Below are 12,314 nucleotides of genomic sequence, written 5' to 3'. Positions count from 1 at the left end.
CCACTCAATTGAAGCCATTGTCAAACTAAAAATTATTTTAGTTACATTTTGACCTAATGGAGAGTTACCTTCGCAAAATTATGTTAAATACAAGATTTGTAAAGACGTATGTAATATTGAGTAAAATAAAATAAATTCTCAGAAAAGAAAGATGTCAGGTCACCTTTAATCATTTTATTTATAGAAAAACATTTTGATATTTATCACTGTCGTTTAACATAAGCAACCAAATTTATAAATACGTATCACTATTTCACTGCAAAGTTTATGCGGTTACAAATTCTTTATCGGGATCATTGTGAAAATTAAAAATTTTCGCAATTGTTAAGTAATTCATGTGCATATTTCTTATTTTTTGTGGGTTTTCTAGCTTAATTTATTTTTTGTCATGTGTGTATTTAAGTTGTTATCTACATATTTCTAGCAATTTGTTCAGTTTTAGTAAAAAAGAAAACCCGAGTTAAACCGAACCCTTTTATTTTTCAGATAATCTTCTTCTCTGTTATTTTAACAGTAGAAACAAAACGTGCAACAGGACAGGAAAAATAAGTTATTTTTGATCTGAATCCAAGATTTGGATTCAGAATGAAAAACAAAAACAGAATGAGTTACAGTTACATATACAAAAATACATATGTATTTACGTTCACAGGGCTAATCTCAATATTCTTGAAGAACGATATGCACGAGCTCATGGATCTGCTATACATATGGATGCAAATGAGATGAGAAGGTGATCTTGAAAACAAACTTTTAAACTAAACTTATCCTAAAAATGTGATACATTCTGTGCCAGGTCGGCTTTTCCTGGTTGAAGACAAGGCCTTATACGCCCGACGTGTCTTTCCGTCCGTAAACATTTTGTGCACTTGCAATGATTGTATTCTATTATATAATTGTTACCGGCGGAGGTAGTATTCCATTCTACCGCGCGGTAAAATTTTAGTAACAAGTTGTACCTCCGGTGTCGGTAATATTTTTATTACCAGAGCGTTGACAGGGGGGGGGGGTAGCTGAGAAGGATTTAGCCTCTGTATATATGTTATCCCTCGGTGATAAATTATTACCAAAGCGGTAGAATTACAAAGTACCTCCGCATCACAGAATTATTAAGAGTGTACAGTGAAATCTTAATCCTTCTTATCTCGGGCTTGGCGAAGTTGCACCTGAATTTAAGTTCGGGCTACATACGTTTATACCGAACCCCGGAAATCGTAAAAATGACAAAAACCTTGGACTTTTGGCTTTAATAATTTATCAAGTCCAATTTTATACTTTCTCGAACTAAATCAAATTCCCATCCACTTTTTTCCCAGATATTTCCCAGGAACAAAAAACTTTTGTACATGGATAAACCACCCCATTTGACTTCGGTAGACTTGGAAATTTCGAGTTCCCAGAAACTTTTCGTATTCAAATTTGAACTCAATTTCCCGATATTAAAAAGCTTTATATTTTCCAATCTTCGAAATGGAGGGAACAAAGAGGGAACAAAGTTTGATTTTGTTTTTCAGTCAGGACACAGAGTGTAAGATGTCATCTTATCTCATACTTCAGCCATCCTGTCATATTTCAATTTCTTATCGGGGCTAGATTTTGGGCAGAATTTTTTTAATTTACTTGGTCGTATTGTGCCTTTTCTTCAAGGTGTCAGTCAAGTTTCAAGGGTGTATTATTTTATGTATGATGAGCAGATGGGTGCCATTCTTGGTAGATAAGTTGGAATTTAATTTATTTAATGTTAACTCGAGATGAATTTTTATGTCGTGTGCAAAAAAAATTAGGCAAATTGGAATCGTAAGGAAATCATCATTTTAAAACTAGAATGTCTAAACCGAAAATTCAAAAGGGTAAAAATTTGCAGTAAAAATGAAGGATTGAAATTCGCATAAGTTTTTAGCATACTGAGTTTTTAGCAAAAAAAAACGACTTAAATTTTTGCCAATAAAGTTTCGTACACAATTTTTTCCAAAAATTCCTCAATACTAACAATTTGTAAGAATTAAAGCGCGTAAAAACTTGCTCTAAAAATAAAGGATAGAAATTCGCAAAAATGTACTTTTAGCAAAAAAACTGGTTTACATTTTTGCCATTCAAATTCAAAATCGCAATTTTTTCCTCAAGGATCCCACATTCCTCAATTTGTCCATCCTGCCATACAGGAAGTGAAAGTGTCTGTCAATCCATATTTTGAGAATAAGCAAAACTCCACAGAACTGAAGATGAGAAACGCGGCGTCATTTCCTTTGAATGTCTGAATTCTCCTCACTCAAAACCTTGACGGATACTCTCCAGAATTATTCCAGTCACAAATAATACAAAAAATATCGACATTTTCCACCACATCGATACGCAGTAAAACTGTGTGTTCCAATTCCACCAAAAAGGTGCAGAGGAAACACAAGAAACGTGTTTAAAACTACATACTTTGAGAGGACGTGATCTATATAGTACAATTATTGATGGCATCCAATATTAAAAAATTATTTGTGCGGCGTCATTTGTGACAAGAAATGAAAAGCATTTTAAAATTTTGACGATACAAGAGCAAGATTTATACGTAATTGTGACTAAATTCTTGTCTGCATTAAATCGTTTAGAAAATTAATAGAGTATTAGACACTATTAATTTTCCAAATTAAAAAATCACAAATTTTTGGGTATTTTTGTTGCAGATTTTTAATTTCCGATGAGAAAAATGGCACATCCCAAAAATCTAATGTGATTTTTTTTATTTGTAAGATTATGAAATTAATACTTTCCGACGTCTTATCGACAAAAAGTGTCAATAAATTTGAAAATTTTTCAAAATAACACCGATTTTATTTACTTTATGCTTAGCTGCATCAAACCACTTGGAAAGTTAAGGACGCTCGAGATAAATTTTGTTTTCCCTTCCGATCAAGTTACCAAAAAAGTGGGCGAAATGGCTTCACCATGCTTTTTGTCTGGATTTCGTGCACACTTTTTTCGCAACAAGCAAGCAACGTTGGGAACGAAACGTTGCATGAGCGAGTGAGCCCCTAATTCTCCCAGGATTTTATATATACTATCTCCTTTAAAGAAATTTAGGGTGAAAGTGGGATCATTTACACGCTATTTGCGCTCATGCTCTCTTACAACGCTGGTAATAAAAATGTGGTTTAGTGCAAAACACGCCAAACAAGTATACCGAGCACTTCTGCGCCAAAATTGTCAAGAAAATATGTAACTACTAACGAAATACATGTACAAAATACCATCTGGAATGATAATATTATCATTACTGTAATAAGGGAGCAACACCAGTTAATGACAAAATTTAGTTCAGAGGACAACAAAATTTCCAAATTTGTAGCAAATTTACAAACATTGATAACAATACTAAATTTTAAAAAATAAAATCATTGTTTTGCCAACATGAAATGAACAATAATTTTTAAAAAACCCAAATTTGCTACCATATTGGTAACAATTTCTTCACAAAACATGAATCCAAATCATGCCAAATCGTTACCAACGCGGTAGAACCACAATTTTGCTTTCAACTTATTAACTCCCCGGTAACAAAATCTGTCCCAAAATTATTAAGTGTGTCCCACAATTATTTGATGTTTTTCCTCCCCCGAGGAGAGGGCTCAAGTCCTCCTAGTTTTTCTTGCATAGCTTTTCATCTGAAGATGATTACACGACTTTCACTCTCTCACGAGTGAAGGAAGGAAGCCAAGCAAAGTGCGATGTCTGTAAATAAGACGAGCTAGATGATGAATCGAATCAAGTGAAATATTCAATTGAATGAAAATTCAAACATTTTCTTGAACGGAAGTCTAAAGCAAAGCGAAGATGAAAATTGAGTGAAAGTTTGCGAATGCATGAAAGTGGTCCCGGTTAAGCTAGAGATTGACTTCCTTGTCTCACAAGATATCATATTATGCCAACTTCTTCCAAGCAAGTTTTAAGTTGATGTGACGTTGTTCTTTGGTGAACACGACGTAGAAATATGGTCCTCATTATCGTGAAAAAGTTGAGCCGGAAAGATGAAAACAAACAATTGGTTTTACTTTTACTTGGTGGGATCGATTCGAGATTAACTTGAATTATTTCAGCATCTTATAAAAATTAAGTGAGGATTTTACCAAGTTTATTTTTTTGTCGTACGATTATTTTTTGTTCTTATTAAAAACTTTTTAAGAAAAACGACTACCCGAATTTCATGCTGGAACTTTTGCCAAAAATTTAATGTATGTTGAGATAGAGAGGATCCGAATCTACGTTATCATTTAAATAACGAAGCTGTTTTACTAACAAAAAAATACGACGTTATTATTTACAAATTTTATCCGATTTTAAAAATCATGTAAAATTGTGGTAAAAACTATGTATATTTGGCAGTGATAAGATTAATCTTTTCTTTATAACCCAATCTTGCATTTCGCCAAAATATGAGTAAATTGTTAAAATTTGAAATGTTCTCTCCTTGTAAATAAATTGAACTTGAACTTTACCATGTTGTAGATCCAAATATGAACTAACTCTGCCTCAACTAATTCCCACAATTCCTTCACTTGTACAGATCCAATCCACCCAGATTCACTTCGATTTCACAACAGAGCACTTTGACTTGACGTGTGACATCTCCAAAACGCACCACTTTTCACTTTCTCCATGAATCTGGTAGGACGCAGAGTAAAGTGCATCCTGGTAGTGCGAAGGTGTTTGGCTGACTACTTGTCTTCCTTGTTGATCGTCTTCCTAGTCCTCCTCGAGAGAAAATTGGATCCACGATGGAGAAAAATTCCTCACATTCTGGGACACTCTTAGAAATTTGGTGTTTACCGGTGTGTTTACCGGTTTGGTAGTATTGTATGGTAGCGATTTGACACGGTTGTGTTTAGGCGGTAAAAGTTTTGTGAGGAATTTGATAGAAAATTTTTTAGCATTACATTTTTTGCCATCTGTTCCGTTTCCGGGGTTGACTACACCCTTAGAAATTTCATGTTTACCGGCATATTTACCGGTTTGGTAATTACTTTATAGGTAGCGATTTAAAGTGATTTTTGTTTAATTGGTAAAAAATTTGTGAGAAATTTGATAGAAATTTTTTTTTCTATTTTCTTAAAAGACTTTACTTATACCAGATTGGAAAAATTTTGTTACCAATTTTTGTATTTTTTTCCTACAAATTTGACAGATTTATTGCCAATTTGGTAAAATTTTTTACCACTGCTTCTATTTTATTCGTCTTATTTTATAAGTATGCTTATCACCAGAAAGATAAGGTGACACCTCTTAACCTGACCTTTTTAAGGGTGCATATTTTTCCTTCTCGTATCTCACGCGAACACACACCACTTTTTCATTTCTCTTTTAGCGGAGGATTTACAGAGCCGAGAATTTTGTCGAGTTTGTGAGAGAAAGGATGGGAGAAAACTTAAGTGTGGGTTTGGTTGGTGAAAGTACGAAATGTGGTCTCACTCTGTAGTTTAGTTTGGTTTTGGGTTTACTTTGGTGTGGGAGCAACGGAGCGGAATGAATGCACAAGAAGCAGACCAAGAAGTGGTATTGCATGTCGTGAAGGGAAAGCAAACTATCACGGCAAAAAAGAACGACTTTCTCTCATGTTGAAGAAACTACACTCTAAATAATTTCGTAATCTACGTGTAAAATAATTTAGTAAATGGCAGCAACATTGGAGATTAAATACGTGGGTCACCTCGAATTACAAGAAAAATCTATGCAAAACTAACATTTATCAAGTCTCTTGGTAGAAATTGTTCAGGTGTGCGTAACAAATTTGAATTTCGTCGGCAACTATTAAGAATTGGCAATCATTGGGAAATAGTTAGCTTCAGTAATTTTGTTGTCATCTAATTTTAAGGATTTATTTTCATTACTCACTTGTTTAAATGATTATGATATGGTTTTAAATTGATACCAAATGATAATACAAATTTGGTATCAAATTTTATTTGCGACAATTTTTTTTCTAAATTAAAAGGGAAAGTTTACATGATTACTCGTAGGCCAAATTCTATTGGATTAACTGGGTTTATACTTCATGATTTCACGATAATTTTCTTATCTCACAATTTATTCCTACGGCATTGCAAGATAAGAAGTCATGAAGTATGAATACAGAAATTGATACAAGAAATTGCATATGATCAGATAAATACTGCCCAAAAAATAGGTATTATGTTTTCACATAAATATATACCTGATCACGCAAGAATGAAACATCTAATCCTTGAAAATAAATTTCGTTTGTTAATTTTTTAAATTCCCGTCTTTGAAATCATTCTAATAATAAAGATATTAACAATGAATATTATTTTTTGTAAATAAGTCGATCGTACTTATTAAAAAAATCACAACATGTTACGTAAGTTAACCTTTTAATAGCGAAATTGCAACCTAATTAAGCCATCACCTCAAAGTTGGCATTTTTTGTCACATGACGAAGGCAAATTTAAATTTCAGGAAAAATTTGGTATCTTTTAGCCACATTATTTCATTTGTATCGTCACAAAAATAAAACTAAAGTACGTTTAAAAATTATTTACCAGTCGCTTAAAAACTGCGACTCAAAGAACCCTGGTCACATTGTGACCAAGTTGAATTTGGCGTGTGTCGAATGAATATAAAAGTTGAGCGTGTGCACTAATTCACATTCTTGACAAAGGCTGCTGCCAAATTTGTAAGTATTCTTCTGCCGACAGATAAGCTCAGTTCGTCCTTATCCACCACTCCAATTCTTAATTAATTAGTAAACTACAAATAATACAAAGCAAACAGACGCGTGCAGGGTGGTGAGTAAATATTTGCATACTTTTCGTGTCTGTACATTATGTACATACTTGTACCCTTGTTACAGGAAGAAGTTTAACATTATGTACAAATGTTCACTCCAACTTAATAGGTACAGCTCCCGACTGACAGGGTTCCTAATTTTGTGTTACAAATTGGAATGTGGGTTTTATTTCTTAATTTTTGTTACATAAATGACTGACGATCAATTCGGTGAAAGTCAGTTTGGCAAAAAAATTCGCCAATGTGCACAGAGTTCAAACTGGAGAGATTCTCAGATAAATTTCATGCATAGGATTGAATGTGGTTATTTGAATGACCATGAAATAAGACTATACGTAACATTGTAGTGGTGACTTACTAATTATCTAATTACTTCTATGTATACTAATTTAGATTTTCCATTTTTTTTAATTTTCGACTTTGAAATGATTCTAATTAACCTGCTTGAAAAAATGGGTATTATTTTGATTCGATCGTTTTTATTTTAACAAAGGAAAAAAAAACTCTGTTCATCGCATATTTTTCGATGGAATCGGTACCAATGCCCTAGTGCATATCTCATCGCAGACTAAATTTTTTAGCACATGCTTACATTTTTATCTCCATTTGGTAAAAATTTTCTAAAAAATTATTAAGAGTGTATACTTTAAGACGAAAAAATAAATCGTATTCATTCGAATGCTGAAATCCTTACCTTTACGTAACAGACGGGCAGACAGACATTTGAATTGAGGAGAGATTATGATGATCAGTACAAAGAGGGAGAAAGTGAATTATACGAGAGAAGAGTGCAAACTTGTCAACTTTCTCCACTAACGAAGTATTCAATTCCTTTTAAGTTATGCAATGACATTGTCCACCACTTTAGTGTAACAACCGACTAGTAGGCTTTCCAGTTGAGGCCGCAAAGTTACCACAGCATAATTATTTTTGGTCATTTAAAATAATTTGGTAGTACAAGCGAATAGTTTAAACATACCTATGAGTTTGTGGAACGACATACAGCAATAATTAAATTATGTATTTGGAATTAAACTAAATACATTTCTTAATAGAATTTGTAATCAAATAAAAATTAATAATTGCCAATTTGTCATGCAGCGTCGGATCTGAAGTAAAGTGAATTTTCCAAACTTGGTCAAATAGCTAATTGATCAATTTATATAATTTCGCAGAAAAGTATCAATGCTGTTACTTTTATTCTATAGCAAAAAATGGCACAGACTATGATTGCAGTTCCTATTATCTCAATCCTTTGTCTATGCGATACAAGGTGTGTCTTTCACATGTATAACTCCAATTTTGATGGTATCGATTTTGGTCTGTCCGAAAAACAGATAATAATTTGTTTTGGATGCTCCAATTGAAATTTTTGAAAATTTGTTGATAATTTTGTAAGAATTTGGGATTTCTTAGATTCAAAATGACTGATAATGAATCAAAGATCTAAATTGGAACTGAAATTTAAAAAAATCCAAGATGATTTGGGGTTTACTTTTTTTTAAATCATGTCAAAATTACTTGAAACTGTTGCGTGATTTAGTTTTACATTAAAAAATTTACTTTCGCGAGTTCGCGACTCGCTTAATTTAGCACATTTGTTCAAAAAAGTTCAAAAAAGGCCTGTGTCTAAACTAAAAAATTAATCTTATCAAAATCGGAGTTACACACCTGAAAGTTTCTCATCATTAGGTCTACTTTTACTCCGTCGCGTCTCACCCATATTTGGCATTTACGCAGACATTTGCACTACGAACCAACCAACTTTCCCCAGAAAACAAACAGGCGTAAGTGCAAAACCCAGAATGTGATACATAATCTCGCGTAGTAGCCAAAACAGGAAATGATGCCCATGTATGACCATTATTTCCAGATAACCATATATGATGAGAAAATAATCCCGTTTTAACTGCTCCTAAGCGCATTTGTGTGTAGGCACACCTCACTAAAATCCGCACCAACGGTGGAATCACGATACGATAAATCCACAACCACTGCCACATTTCCCTGCTTTCACCACCACTCTTTTCCAGTGACGATGATAATAATTCGGCTCTCATAATAATAAACATGGGTTGGAGTTTACCTTGCAGGTGAGGTGACACAATTACGATTCACCGTATGTTTGCGTATATGGGATGAATTGTACGTATGCCTTATGCACAGCTAAATAAACATAACTGAAGCTACGGTGACCTAGACATTTGCTATAAGATGCACGTGCAGGAGAGGAAAATGAAATTTTGGCGACTCATATTTTTTGAAACTTTCATATTTTCCACAATTTACGTAAGCCCAACTGAATTTATGGTTCATTTTTTAACACCAAAAACTTAATACTGATGTAATTCACGTGGATAATTGTAACTTAATAAATTAGTGTAAATTCTGTGAAATCGTTTGCCAATTTTTTTCGACAGCATTTCAAGGAATTTCAACCCTTTCCCAAAAAAATATGTACGCCCTGGATCTTTACATGAATATCTACAATACGAGACATTCGAAGTAATGCGTCACGACAAATTCTGGAAAAGTACACTTTATATCGTAATTCACACCAATATAATCCCGAATTATTCCCAAGAATAAGACTTAATGGTTATCATCAGTAGTTGATAACAATATCGTCATATGTACATAAGCTTATCTGTACTTGTGTTTTATTCGTTTATTTAGTAGTTTTATTGTGAGTGATACTTCTATGTACACGATGTGGTTTCTTCAGACGCGATAAAATCCGACCTATCAAAATATCTGAGTAATAACGAGAAGCACTTGATGCAAGATCAGACAGAAGTAAGAGAGCAGTTTCGCACTTCACTACTTCATTCTCGGAATAACTGCAAATTCTGACGAAATTGAGTTACAGGCTGACATTTGGGGTGGAGAAAGCCATAAAAATTTTAGGACTCGACGACATCCACGCTAAATAATGTGGTAACAATTTTATTACCGATTTGGTAGTAGGAGCTTATCAAAAGTGGTAATTTACACAAAATTTTGGCACAAATTTATGCACACTTGTAGCGTTTTTGGCTTCAATTGCTTAACAGGTGTTTCTTTTCTGTGCTGATTATTACTAATTTTACAAAAAGTTTTTTTTAATAAACCGAGTATTACCACGCTGGTAATAATATTTATTACCGAATTATCTAGAGTGTGAGAGTGGTCATGATTATAATCATGTTTTCCACTTTTACGTCTCTATTTACGTACCTGTGCAGTACACAGTACACAACATTTTATGACATGACTGGAAGTAAAAGCCGAGCACATCTCTTTATTCGTCGGTGGAGGAAAGTTGTTAAGGAGTCGCGTAATAACTTTCTCCCATTTCACGAATTATTACGTTATGATGTTATAAATATTTTGACGTAATTGGTGAAAATCTTAAAGTATGGCTGAATCTTTTCATATTATTTCTACTGATTTATCATATTACGAAATTTTCGCGTATAAAGATAGTCTTATGAGATTTAAAAGGCGAAAGTTTTGAAAAAAAATATAATCTTTCGCTAGATTAGTGGATGTCACAAAGTCACAACTAGATAACTTGGTTGTGTCAGTGGATATTTATAATTTATAAATTAGATAGTAAACTATGATTCTGCGATTTAAATGCTGTAATTATTTAAGTCGTGTTGGTGAAAGCATGGAATTAGAGTATAAGACACACTTTTCATAAGTATAGCAAATTACGGTTTTTGGACAAGGTTGGAAGTCTAAAGAGGATAAATTGATATCTGATTGTTTTAGAAAAATGTGAATTAGGTCGATCCACGTATAGTTCAGGGACATGTGACGTATCAAAGTTAATTATGCTTACCTAATTTTCTCTCATTCATTAATCTGCAAATTGCACTGTGATGTTTAAAACTTTGTGAATTTATCACACTTAATTTCACTTCACTTTTTCACTTTTACAATTAAAACGATAAAACAATTCAAAATTTCAACCACGCCAAAAATCTTGTATTTCTTAAATTGTTTTGCTTTAACCCTTGAAAAATAATATTATGTAACCATCCAATGAAAATCAAACTACAATTTTTTTAATGAACCAAAAAAACTCGCAAAATGTACCCAATTCCCGTGTTCACCTACGTATGCATGAACATTGTACTAAAACTTGATCATAAAAAATCAGCCCATTGATTAAATTTCGTGCCGGGCTGGGTGATGATATCCGCTTATCTGTTTTTTTTGTTACCTTCATTTGCATAAAGTCCACATTACACATTTTATTATCTGGGCATCACCGCACTATCATCGATTGATTTTCTTGTACTTACGTAATAACAAGGAAATATAATGGAGTGTCCATTCACGATTTGGGGAGGCATGTCCATTTCTCATTGTCTGCCATCCTATTAGGGAGATGATAATGATAAAGTAAAACCAGAGTGATGATGACCAAATGTCCAGTGACGTGACGGAGACTAATTCCCCGTAATTTTTTCCAGGGTTCCAAATCGTTCGGAATGATGTGATGTTCATACTCAAAATATGAGACTAATTTTCTACTGGATTGTAAAAATATAATTATAATGCTGCAAATACAGTATCCGGTTACACAATAGACGAATTATTAAATACAAAAATTTCGTAATTGGAATCGAACTAACTCAATTAAATAGAAATCGTTTAATGTTGGAAAATCGTTTAATAATTTTACACATAAAATGAATTACGCTTTTGGCACATTTTTGCACGCTTTTGGTATTAAAAAATGCATTTTTTCATCTATTAAAAAAACTACAATTCATTCCACCCAGCTTTTCGCCATACATAAATTTTTGCGAATGTGCTACACATTTTATGCAAATCAAAAACTGCACTCACTACATACTCAAACCCTATGACTTACTTCTATCTATAAATCTCATGCTTTCTACCTGTTCCATACATACATTTAACATGTGACAAGAAGTGACACTGACTGATAACTCGTATTATATTAACAATACACTAATTCATACATGGCTTTAACCTTTGGATATATTCATTACTCAAAAAGCGTTATCACCACAAAGCGAGATATACATTCTGCGAATATGACGTGCATCCGTGGATGCAAAATAAAATAATGATAACAAACACGGATGTCATCAGATTCACTAAAAACGCAATCTGTATCTTTTATTTCTTTATTAGTCAAGGCTCATAACAGCGCCGTTAAATTATTTTAATGTTTCCTAAAGCTATTATGGGTTTCAGATTAATACCAATATAATTAATACTATTTTATCTTGATAACTTGTGTACGAAACCGACATATATTTTTAATTTGCATAATTTTCTTGATGAATCATCAATGATGATGATATTTCCCTAAAATATTTCCAGATTTTGTATAAAATAAGTTTTTTTTTGTATAAAGTGAGTTTTTAAATTATTATTTTTTACATATGCCAAAATAGGATGACTCACCATGTTTTTTTTTAATTTGTCAATTATGTTACCCTCTCACGATGCATGGTAATAAACAAATATGGCACTTTGCATAGTTAATTTTTAACGACAGC

At 32.9% G+C, this 12,314-nt stretch overlaps 1 protein-coding gene across 1 annotated transcript in view; it reads right to left on the bottom strand.

The window, feature by feature from the left end:
• The window catches only part of LOC110852868 (high affinity cAMP-specific and IBMX-insensitive 3',5'-cyclic phosphodiesterase 8A), a 78,817-nt gene extending 68,051 nt beyond the window's left edge, over window positions 1-10,766 (bottom strand). The window contains exon 1 of the mRNA XM_022101006.2: window positions 10,616-10,766. The gene's annotated coding sequence lies outside the window, so the exon portion shown is untranslated. The remainder of the gene's footprint in view (window positions 1-10,615) is intronic.
• Between the last annotated feature and the right edge of the window lie 1,548 nt (window positions 10,767-12,314).

This window comes from Folsomia candida, unplaced genomic scaffold (assembly GCF_002217175.1).
Source record: "Folsomia candida strain VU population unplaced genomic scaffold, ASM221717v1 Fcan01_Sc008, whole genome shotgun sequence".
Lineage (NCBI taxonomy): Eukaryota > Metazoa > Arthropoda > Collembola > Entomobryomorpha > Isotomidae > Folsomia > Folsomia candida.
The sequence above is the reverse complement of the archived record's forward strand: the minus strand, read 5'-3'. Positions and strand labels throughout refer to the sequence as shown.